The 12,816-nt window shown below is 39.8% G+C and overlaps 1 long non-coding RNA gene across 1 annotated transcript; it reads right to left on the minus strand.

Annotated features, from left to right (window-relative positions):
- Positions 1 to 225: 225 nt before the first annotated feature.
- Positions 226 to 8,817, minus strand: LOC140726263 (uncharacterized). The gene is made up of 3 exons (XR_012098599.1): positions 8,666 to 8,817; positions 6,099 to 6,291; positions 226 to 914 (listed from the first exon to the last, which is right to left on the minus strand). It is a non-coding gene; the product is annotated as an uncharacterized lncRNA (long non-coding RNA).
- Between the last annotated feature and the right edge of the window lie 3,999 nt (positions 8,818 to 12,816).

Below are 12,816 nucleotides of genomic sequence, written 5' to 3' on the forward strand. Positions count from 1 at the left end.
AGCTTCATTTATATTGCTGCCAACATAGGCACTTTGATTGAGGTAACGCTGTAACGAAACATTGAAGGCAGTAACTCTCAATTGAACTGCAGTGACAGAGTATAACAATATTTCAGAATCATACTGTGTGATACAAAATAGTTTTAAAGATATTCTATAGTTTTAGTTTAGAAAGGAAATATACAAACACAGAGTTAAAACACTAATCAAGGTTCAAAGGTCAAGTTTAATGTTAGAGAAATGTGTACAAAGTACATCCTGAAATTCTTTTTCTTTTCAAAACATCCATGAAAACAGAGAAAAGCCCCAAAGAATGAACACCAGTTAAACGTGAGAACTCCAAAGTCCCCCCCCAGCTCCCCCTCCAGCGCGTAAGAGGCAGCAAGTAATGATTCCCCCTCCCTCCACTAGCAAAAGTGAAAGCACATTGGTACAATCACTGAGCCCAAGTGTGTGCTAAGCAATAGCAAAGACACAGACCAAAGTTACATCAAAAGCTTCGCATTTCATCTGAATTCGACAGCCCACAGGTTCTCTCTCTCTCTGGCAAGGGAGAGGGTGGTGTCCCGAATTTTCACAGCAAGCAGGAGACATAACAACCCATTGGTTTACGATCTTAAAAGTCTGTTTCATCATTTTTTTGAGCTCTGTGTCCAAAGAGCGCAAAGACCTCGGGTCTTCGGGCCCAAAGAGAAAGATTTTCTGGAGTCCCTGATGACACACGAGTCTCCTGCCATGACACCGACCCATCTCCAGAGCCCCGAAATCGTAGGCTTCCGAACACGGTCGAGACTCTCAGACCAAACCCTTGGCGTGTCGAATAACGACCAATCGTGGAACCCCAAGAAAGGGTCCCATTCCTACAAAGAACCGAAACCTGCGTGTAACTCCAGGTCAGGGTCTTCAAAAGAACCCTGAAAGGAAAAAATAAAGATAAAGGTAGAAATAGAGTTGTTTCTGAAGATGCAAGCAAAGGAGTCACCATTAGACACCATCATTCCTCCTAGGCTCTGTATGAACTACAGTTGTATTCCGTATTTTGTAAATTACTGGATCCCATGAACTGAATGGCACAATCTCTGATTACTCCTTAAGACCCACCATCTTAGTCCCACTGATTTCTTACTGCTCTTGCCTATACGCTGTCTTAGTAGACACTGGATCTTTTCTCTTTCTTGCCATCATACTTTATGCTATTAAGTCATCTCTATAACAAGGTTCTCATCTCTGTTGGGACACTCTGACATTGTTGTACTAGGCTGACATTAACTTCCACATCTGTTGCAAAATCCTTCTGAGGATTTTCATAGCTTTGAGATCATCTTCATAGTTCAATGCAATCTTCTCTAAATGCATCCAAGTAAATCTGCATTTGATGCAATATATTTATGAACTACATATGTAGATAGCGAGAGACACAGATTCTTCCAAAGAACTTCAACAACAGCATCTTGTCCATTTGTATTGCCTTTGTCAGGTTCAATCAATACCATTTCACTGTGGCAGCTTGTACTGAGCTCGTTGAACTCATTTTGTTTGTAGTTACTTGTAAAGGCATAGTTGTATTCCTAGATCCTTGCAAATTCCATTCAAAAATAATTAAAGAACTTTACATCTGAACAGTCTGTCTTTTAAGATAGTTAATAGTCCTATTGTTCTAAAACTGTTAAGCCTCTTTGGAAGTGACATCTACAATTTGAGCTACTGATTATAGATTGTCTTTCACTGTCCTGTACTCAGCGTATTTTTACTCCAAGATGTTTCACCATGGCATTATTTGCTGACAGCTTGTTATTTTGCTTTGCAGTTTCTTTTTTTAAACTCAGGGCCTTTGTAATTAGTGCTCTTTGTCCTGGTATTTCACTGCTAAATTTGTTGATTAGCTTCAAAATATACAAAGACCCAACTTTTTCTGTCTCTCATCTGAACAGCCAACATAGTAGATGCACAATTCTCAAAGAAGGTCCTCAATATATTCTTTACGTCCCCAAAGGTATTTTCTTTATGCTGTCTACTTTCAGTAGAAGATCTGTATCTATTAGTTAACCTGCTTCATTTGTTTCAATATATCCTTAGTTCTATGCCACAAAACTTTGGTTGTGTTGATGTGCAAATCTCAACCAAATAACTTTCCCTTCCTCAGGAAAAGTCTCACGTCAACCTCCTTTGCTTTTTATCAGTTGAGCTTTCACAGTTGGCCTCCTGCCATCTTCCATGTGTCACTGTCTGTTCCTTTCACCATACTCAGTCTCATAGACTGGGTTTCCTACAACTTCTCCGAGCTCTTCCCATTTCATATTTCTTCTCAGTGAAATTCTGTATCAGTAGGTTTTGTCCACTCTCATGATCTCTCGGTCCATTTCCTCTGGAGTGACTGTTCTCTACCTGAACATTATTTTCAAGTCGTTATCTTGTGGCCATTGACTCATAAGAACATAAGAGATAGGAGCAGGAGTAGGCCATCTGGCACCTCAAGCCTGCTCTGCCATTCAATAAGATCATGGCTGATCTGGTCATGGACTCATCTTGACCTACCTGCCTTTTTTCCCATAACCCTTAATTCCCCTACTATGCAGAAATCTATCCAACCTTGTCTTAAATATATGTACTGAGGTAGCCTCCACTGCTTCACTGGGCAGAGAATTCCACAGATTCCACAGATTCACCACTGTTTAGTAAAATCAGTTGCTCCTCATCTCCATTCTCATCTCATCACTCCCCAGAATCTTGAGGCTATGTCCCCTAGTTCTAGTCTCACCTACCAGTGGAAACAACTTTCCTGCCTTTATCTTATCTATCCCTTTCATAATTTTAAATGTTTCCATAAGATCGCTCATCCTTCTGAATTCCATTGAGTACAGTCCCAGGTAACTAAATCTCATTGTCTAACCCCCTCATCTCTGGAATCAACCTGGTGAACCTCCTCTGCACTGCTTCCAAAGTCAGTGTATCCTTCCTCAAGTAAGGAGACCAGAACTGCACGCAGTACTCCAGGTGTGGCCTCACCAGTACCTGTACAGTTGCAGCATAACCTCCCTGCTCCTAAATTCAATCCCTCTAGCAATGAAGGCTAATATTCCATTTGCCTTGATAGACTGCTGCACCTGCAAAACAATCTTTTGCGATTCACGTACAAGCACTCCCAAGTCACTCTTGTTACGTATGAGGAGCAACTCTGATGGGCAGAAGGGTGCAGAGTCTCCCCCCCCCCCTTTTGAGAGTCACAAAATCGCTATTATTTCGGGTCTGATACCAAGGGAAATGAGAGAGATAAACAGATCATGTCAGTAATAAGAGAGAGACAACACAGGGATACACAAAGGGGGAATGTCTCCTCCTAACAAAAGCGGAACGGAACCACTGATTACTGCTATTGTCTCTTGGAGAAGGAATTGTGTATTGAGTACTGTTCTATTCATTGAAACCCCTCAGGGGGCACCCAGAGTGGTCTGGTTGAGGGATTGCATCATCCCAACCTGATTGACATCTGAGACCCCGTGAGTGAGGATAAAAGTAGGGTCTGGGGAACACCCCTCAGAAGCACCAGGAGAGACGTTACGAGACCGGTGGGGGCTTGTGTGTGTGTCCACCCTTGCCTGGGTGATGAGTCCTCCACGGAACGGTCTAGCTAAAGGACGGATCAAGATCATAAAAGGAAAGTCAGCAAGTTACTCTCTCTCTCTCTCCAACAATTGCAACACCGTGAACAACAACTACTGCAGCCTGTATGAACTGAACTTTATATTTCCATCGGACAATTCATTATCCCCTAGACAACGATAGAGCTTATTTCATATTGATTATTATTATACCCACACTTCTAGGTTTAGTATTGATGACGTATATTATCTGTATATTTGCATTGATATTATTTTTGTGTATTTTTACTAATAAATACTGTTAAAAATAGTATCATCAGACTTCAACAGATACTCCTATCTTTGCTGGTAAGACACCCAGTTACGGGGTTCGTAACACTCTGCACAGCAACATTCTGCAATACTTTATCATTTAAATAATAATCTGATCTTCCATTTTTCCTTCCAAAGTGTGTAACCTCACATTTGCCGACATTGTACTCCATCTGCCAGACCAATTGCCCACTCATTTAACCTGTCTATATCTCTCTGCAGACTCTCCATATCCTCTGCACAATTTGCTTTTCCACTTAATTTAGTGTCATCAGCAAACTTAGATACTTTACACACATTCGGTCCCCTCTTCTGGATCATTAATGTATATTGTGAACAGTTGCGGGCCCAGCACGGACCGCTGCGACACACCACTCACCACTGATTGCCAACCAGAGTAATACCCATGTATCACAATTCTCTCCTTTCTATTGGTTAACCAATCCTCTATCCATGCTAATACATCACCTCCAACTCTATGCATCCTTATTTTATGGAAAACTTTTATGCGGCACCTTATCGAACACAGTCTTGAAATTCAAGTAAATAACATCCATCTGTTCCCCTCTATCCACTGAACTCATTATATCCTCAAAGAAATCCAGTGAGTTTGTCAAACAGGACCTGCCTTTGCTGAATCCATGCTGCATCTGCCAGATAGATCCATTACTTTCCAGATGCCTCGAGATTTCTTCTTTAATGATAGCTTCAAGCATTTTCCCAACTACAGTTGTTAAACTAACTGGCCTATAGTTACCTGCCTTTTGCCTACATCCTTTTATGAATATTCGTGTGACATTTGCCTTCTTCCAATCCACTGGATCCTGCCCAGAATACAGAAAATATTGGTAAATTATCATCAACGCCTTAACTACAACCTTTAATGTTTCTTTCAGTACCCTGGGATGCATTCGATCAGAACCAGGAGACTTGTCTACCTTTAGGCCCACAGGTTTGCTCAGCACTACGTCTTTAGTGATAGCTATTGTATCGTGGTCCTTACTTCCCGTTGCATCCATATAATCTCTCTTCAGCATGTCAGACGTGTCCTCCACCGTGAAAACCGACACAAAAAAATCTGGTTATTTGTGAAACCCATGATATTCCCTGGCATTCCAACTATTTCCAATTCCATGGTCCTAACTGATTCATTATTATCTTGAAAGTAAAGTCCCTCTAACCGCCTGGTGGTGAAGTGGCATCAGCACTGAACTTCCAGGCAAATGATCACACCTTCCGTCCATGCTGGATTGAGTGTTGAGCTAGCAACACAGCTTCATAAAATACAGGCGAATGCTAAGGAAATGACAATAAAAGCCGCCCAATGTGCCACAAAGCACGAAGAACAACACAAGTTCCTCTACATCTTCATTCCACGTCAGGAGGGTCTGAAGGCCTTCTGCTTCTTTGTCCAACAATAGCCCAGCCAGAACCCCCTAATCATCAAACTTATTCACTTTAATGGACTCATTCTCATGTTAAACAAGTTTTCCTCCAACTGCATTCACTTTTTCCTAATCAAGGGTGCAGTAACGGAGATTCACATGGGGCCAAGCTATGCCTGACCTTTTATAGGACAGATGTAACAGTTTTCTTTACAGTCCATTTGGACTACATCCTTAACTTTTCTCTCAGTACATCAGCAATTGCATTGATGCTGCTTTCTGGACTCTTGTAGAACTTGAAAACGTTCTTTACTTCTGCCAAAAATCTCCACCTGGTTCCCATCTTTACATTATCCAAATCTGACCCTTCCCTTCCTTTTCTTAATTTGTCCAACATCACGTCAGAAAATAAGCTAACCACAAACATCTAGTAGAATCCCACATACTACCAAAAAGATCTTGACTATACCACCTCCTATTGTGCCACCTGTTAGAACTACACTCCAGTTTCCCAGCTCTTCTGTCTCCATGGAGGGATATATCCGTAGTCTGTGCTTGACTTGCTGAGTTCCTCCAGCATTTTGTATGTGTTGCTCAAGATCTCTTGTGTTTATGATCTACGGGTTCCATTATGAATTCACCATTATTCACATCTTCCCTCACTTCCTCTTTCAGCATTTCAAAAGGACTTTTCCCTTTCTAGTTCTCTGATCCATTTTTCCATTCCAACCAATCACTCTACAAATCATGATATTTTCCTTGCAACCACAGGTGATGCAACACCTGTCCTTCCACCTCTTACCTTCCCACCATCCAGGGAGTCAAATGAACTTTCCAGGTAAAGTAGCAATTCGCTAAGACTTTCTCCAATCTGGAATACTGCATTCAATGTGGTCTCCATCTATTGCTGTCTCCTGTGTATTTCTCTTCACTACTATATCTGTGACTTAATATGAAGTTATTTTTCTTCTTTTTCCAGTTCTGAAGTGGGGTCTCTGAAATGAGACATTTCAGGAATCAAGATTTGTTTATTTATCACATGTGCATCAAACATTCAGTGAATTGTCATTTACGTTAACAACCAACACATCTGAGGTATTCTGGGGCTGCCCACAAGTGTCACGACACATTCCAGTGCCAGCATAGCATGCCCACAATGCTTGGCAGAACAACCCAGGACCCAGGACACAAGTGCCAAAGCAGCAACAACAAAATAAGCCCTGTTTCTCCCTCCCATACACAGTCGTCTAGCCCCGAGGACGAGCCATCTCCTTTGGTCTCTTTCCTCCGGTCGATCAGGCTTGTACTTGACCTCATTGACACTGGACTTCAACTTCTCAGTAGATTCACATAGATTTGCAGGCTTGGGGCTCCAGCCAACAGACCATAACTTCCAGACTTCTGATTCGATTCTCAGGTGTCAATTCTCGGAATCAGCTCAGGGCCTGCCAATCACCAAACACTAGGCCTCAAGCTCCGGAGACATTGCTGACAGGATCCCGAACATTGGACTGCAAACCCTGGTCCCGACAATTCACAAATCCAGGTGGCTGTCAGATGTTGTTCCTCCTACCCGCATGGAACTGACTCCGGTACCCACCAACAAATCGCTGACCCTGGGAGAAAGGGGCACCAGCCCTTGTCTGTGCTGATCTGCCAGCCCAATGGATGTCCTTGGCCTTCGAACACAGAGCAGAAACTTCAACTCCAGCCTGACTTCTAATTCCCCCACATCCCTTCCCCTAAATGCTAACCTGAAGTCTAATTCCTCTCTCTCTCTCCCTAAAACCATGCCTATGAACATAAAAAAAGTCTAAATCAGAGCTGCGACTTCACCGGAGGCCACAGGTTTGCACCATCTTGTCACTGTTACACTGTCCACAAATGTTGCCTGACTTGCTGGGTATTTTCAGCATGTTCTAATTGTATCTCCTATTTCCAGCATCTGCCATTTTTATTTTATTTTCTCCAATACAGAAAGCTCCATTCTTCAAATTTCTCAGACTGAACTTCTGTCTTCCTACTCTTGTAACTACCAACATCACATTCTTAATGCTGGAGTTCTCTCTGTGGGTTTCTTATGAAGTGTTACAAACCAAGGCAATCAAACTGAAGTAGAGCTAAAATACAACATCTTTTATGGAAGAGTGAACTCCATTGTCAGGTTACCATTGACAATACATTTCTTAAAGACACCCAATTCACAGTAAAACTTTGATCATCTGACACCCACTAAGAACTGGCAGATTTTTCAGTCTAATGAATTGGATTCCTACCAATACCCCAATGCACGTCAGTTCATTTTAAAGATGTTATTGAGTAGTATAAGCAATAAATATTAAACAGTAGCTTAATAAAATGCACAGTAAGCTCAGTGAATTAAAAGGTTTAAAGAAATCATGGAAACTAGAGCCCCAGTGTGGGGAATTGAGCTCTGATGAGCCACATTTCAGATCCTCGGTATTTTAGAAAAATAAGGTAATGAATTATCAAAGCTTCATGGGATTACTTTCTCCTAAAGGTTTGGACTGAACTTGTAACACTTCCTCATCACATTCCTTCACCTGCCATTTTGCTCATCAGAATCTTCACAATGGCAAACTAAACCTCCAATTATTACATGTTGAAGCTTGTTTGCTATTAATCATATGGGATCCTCTAACATTGAAGGAATCCAAAGTAATTTTAAGTTACAAATGATCAGAATTGAATTCTGTCTGCGATTCATCCATTGCTGCTAGGTGTGGTGCAATCTACTCAGTGGTCCTTAAAGGCTGCTGCAGGTTGCTTAAGAAAATTATTCCTACAGTTTCATGTTAAACATGAATACGCTTTCTTTGCCTGCCTATTTGCCCAAGCACTGTCTTCTACATTGCTTCGGCATTTTATTTTATTATGTCCTGCACAGTCATTATGTTTTCTGTCTCGGCAGTGAGCTTGTAGTGCCTGCAGCTCTCGATGCTCACTGAAATAAAGCCCATCTATGAGCCTGGTTTTAAGCCTTGTGGCGCTTATCAAGGAGATTGGATAGTATTGCCAATTCATCACCTTATATAGTTTTTACAGATTAAAGTATGTTTATATAATTTTAATCATTAATAAATATAACGGTATGCAATAAAATGAGATTTGTCAAATTATAAATTAATTTATAAAGGAGCCATTTAACATTCAGATGCTTATTTTGCACTTGTTATAAATTAGGAAATAATTTTGGAAATATGAAAAATAAAGAAATTGCAAATACCAAGTATCTCTCGTATCTTAATTAGCTAATTCCAAAGCCAAGCGGGCAAAGAATAGTAGCCAATTTGGGCATTGCATGGTCTGCAGATTTTTAGAAGTAGATGTTAATGAAGGAATAAATACCACATATTTATCTCCCCCTGGACTTCAGCTAATCCTGTAGTTCCTGAGCAAGCAATTGTACTGACAGCTCTGCTTCCATTTAGTTGCTCATTTGTAGTCCGGTGTGTCCAGTCACGCAGCATTGAGGAGTTCATGGCTCAAGCCACTCGAGTGAGATTTGAATCTTTGCTCTCTGCTAGCTGTGTATTCCTTACACATCTGAAGTTAAATCATTGCTTAAGTATTACTGCTTTCAGCAAGCTAAACAGTGACACAATTACTATTATAAATTAATCGATAATCAGAGTTGATATGTCTGATGGTTAACTTACCTCAAAGTTTACCACTGTAGTTTACTTATTAGAGGTGAAATTCCAGTGTTTTATAAAGATTAGCTTTATTTGTCCTGTGTACATTGAAACATTGAGGCATACTGTGAAACACATTGTTGGTGTCAATGACCAACACAGAACCAGGGTGTGCACAGGGCAGCCCACAAGTATTGCCATGCCTCTGGTGCCAACTTAGCCTGTCCATAATATACTAAAGTCATAGAAAACTATAGCACAGAAACAGTCCCTTTGTCCCATCTAGTCCATGCCAAACCATTTAAACTGTCCAGTCCCATTGAACAGAGACATAGAAACAGACCCTTCAGCCCATCTGGTCCTGTGTGTCTTTGGAATGTGGGAGGAAACCATAACACCCAGAGGAAGCCCACGTGGTCACGAGAGAACATACAAACTCCTTACAGACAACAGCAGCAACATTAGCAATATCAACATAAAATATTTTTGCTACTTTTTCAGTCAATTATTCTATCTGCCCAAATTAAAAGCATACCAATGCCACAGAAATTAACTTTTCTTCAAATCATAGGAAAAACTTTTATTGCAAGAAGTACATCTTTCTGCAAGGCACACTTCAAACTTTCCTCCCAATCTGCTGGTGCTCCCTCTTCACCCAGATTGTGTTTGTACTTATTTCTAATTGGCTGCCCGAGCATCTATTTGATGTTTTTTTTTCCCCTGCAGCATCTTCACTTACTTGTTTACTCAGTTTCTTGTTCCATCAACTTCTCAACTTCAATGATTTCAATCTTCATCTCATCTCCCTTTATACTTTGACCCATTACCTTATATACTGTGCACTTCTCCCTTCATATAAATTCACCAAACCATTTCAAAACAATATCCTTCTTCAAACTCTCCAGTGACCTTATAAATCCTTCATCAATGTCAATGCTATTTTTTCTTCCATGTTTGCTTCTGAGAAAATACTTCCGTCACATATAACCAAACATTAATACTCTATCACTAGACTTTGATTTCATTCACCATGCTAAACCTACCATTACAGTTGATAACTTAATCATATCTTTCGATATCCATATAAATGCCAAAACCTCAACTCTCAGCCAATCTAATCAGTCCTGTGATGGAAATCATTTTCTTTGCTTAAGTGTTAATAAAGATGCTCATAACTGCAGATAAGTGGTTTAGGTATCCACTATCACAGACACCCAGAGAATATTGCATTCTACTTACCAAAAATAATCCTCTTGTCCAAAATCATGTGACTAAACATAACTGCAGACCATCTTTCTGTATTAGTATTTTCCTTTATATCCATCATCTTTCTTTCTAAAAACTGCTGAAAAAATTGATTTTTTTCATTTGTAAGACAGGGACTATTCTATGCTAATTAAGTTGCGTCTTCTCAGACCTCCTCCCATTCTGTATTTGATTTTTGGTGTTAAATTAATGTCTCCCATTATCTCCAAGTTCAAAGTCAAGACACATACTACCATGGATGTCAAATGCTTTCTATTAAACTTTAACCACCCACATTATCTTAGTTTTCTATTTTACTTAGCTTTTATCACCTAGTCTATGAAGTTTTTAAAATTCAAAACAATACTCATAAAGTCTCTTCTTAAAATCTATACTAAACCTTGCTGATAATGCCGACTAGAGTCAAGTTTCTACCTTTTGACTCCAAATTGCTATAATTAGTAATACAATTTTCTGTCACTGTCTCCATTATATAAATATTTTCTTCACCCCATTTTGACCTTGGACACACAATTGATAACGTGGTTCTCACCCAATAACTCCCTCAATAACTTCACATCATTTAATAACAATGTTTGGCTCCTTTCTCATCTACATGCAGGCTGCAGCGTTATAATCTGAATTTGTGATGCTAGCTTTGATGTTGGCTTTGAATTGACAGATATGACAATTTTTAATTATAATTATGAGTTGTAAGTAATCTGCATCTTTCATTATTACTATAGTTGAATGTCTTCTCTTATGAGATTGCCATACAGTTGGCTCAAATGCCATCTATAAATTTGCTGATGACATAATTATTGTTGGGAGAATTTCTGATGGTGATGAGGAGGCGTACAGGAGGGAGATAAATCAACTGATTGAGTAGTGCTGCAACAACAAACTTGCACTGAATATCAGTAAGACCAAGGATATAATTGTGGACTTTGGAATGGGAAGTCGAGGGAACACACACCAATCCTCACTGAGAGATCAGAAGTAGAAAAGATTAGAAGTTTCAAGTTCTTGGGTGTCAACGTCACTGAGAATCTCTCCTGAGCCCAACATACTGCTGCAATTACAAAGAAGGTGGCAGCTTAACTTCATTAGGACAATTCTTCATTAGGAGAATTGGTATGGCACCAAAGGTACTCACAAATTTCAAAAGATTGCCATGGAGAACATTCTAATTGACTCCATCATCATCTGGAAAGGAGGGGCCAGTGCAGAGGATAGAAAAAGCTGTAAAAAAGTTTTAACTCTGCCATCCAAATTATGGGCACTAACCTCCCCAAGCATCCAGGACATCTTCAAAAGGCTCAACATTTCAGGAATAACTTCCTTCCCTCCAGCATAATATTTCTGAATGGATAATGAACTTACGAACCCTACATCACTACCTGGTATCTCTCTTTTTGCCCTGCTTATTTAATATAATTTTCAATTTATATATACTTTTTGTAATTTATAGTTCTTATCATTATATAATGCAATGTGCTGCTGCTGCATAGCAACAAATTTCATGACATATGCCAGTGATATTAAACCTAATTCTGATTCTGAATAGCAGTAATGAGGTAGCAAATTACTTTTAACATTTTTGAGAATTTTCAACTAATCAGTGCTTCCAACTTACAGTTTAGCTTCTATATATTGCAACACTCTGGAGTTGCCTAATTGGAGTTTCAAAATGAAAATGTATCATTTTCTGTCCAAGACTAGAGAAAATCCATTTACTTCAAGTGATCTTGGAGACATGAAAGGTCATGGCAGCTTATACTTATTAAAACAGTAAACACAACCATGAATCAAGTTATCAATTTATATAATATTGATAGACATTTCATCAATAGATGAATAATACTTAAAATAATAACTTACACTCAGTGGCCACTTTATTAAGTACACCTGCTCGTTGATGCAAATATCTGATCACCCAATCGTGTGGCAGCAACTCAATGCATAAAAACATTCTGACATGGTCAAGAGGTTCAGTTGTTGTTCAGACCAAACATCAGAATAGGGAGAAAATGTGATCTAAGTGACTTTGGCTGTGGAATGATTGTTGGTGCTGGACAGGATGGTTTGAGTATCTCAGACACTGCTGATCTGCTGGGATTTTCACATACAACAGCCTCTAATGTTCAACAGCCCGCACCCCCCCCCCCCAAAAAAAAAAACATCATGAGAGAGATCAGAAGAGCCAGACTGGTTCATGCTGACAGGAAGACAGCAGTAACTCAAAGAACCACACATTACAACCTTCATGTGCAGGTTGATAGGCTATAGCCACATGAAGGCCACAATAACTCAAATAACCAAACGGTAGAACAGTGGTGTGCAGAAAAGCATCTCTGAATGAATGACACATTGAACTTTGAAGTGGATAGTGCAGAGGAAAACCATGAACATATGCACAGTGGCCACATTATTAACTACAGGAGGTACCTAATAAAGTGACCACTGAGTGTATAATGGTCTTTTCCTAAATGGACATAAATATAGGACCATCTTGCTTCAGCACAATTGCAATGATTCAGCCTTCAAGTATTTCAAAATAATTATTGCACAAGTTAACCATAATTTTTTTCCCAAAAGGAAGTGGTCAACTCAGGACTT

The sequence above is a fragment of the Hemitrygon akajei genome, chromosome 1, assembly GCF_048418815.1.
Source record: "Hemitrygon akajei chromosome 1, sHemAka1.3, whole genome shotgun sequence".
In the NCBI taxonomy this organism is placed as follows: Eukaryota; Metazoa; Chordata; class Chondrichthyes; order Myliobatiformes; family Dasyatidae; genus Hemitrygon; species Hemitrygon akajei.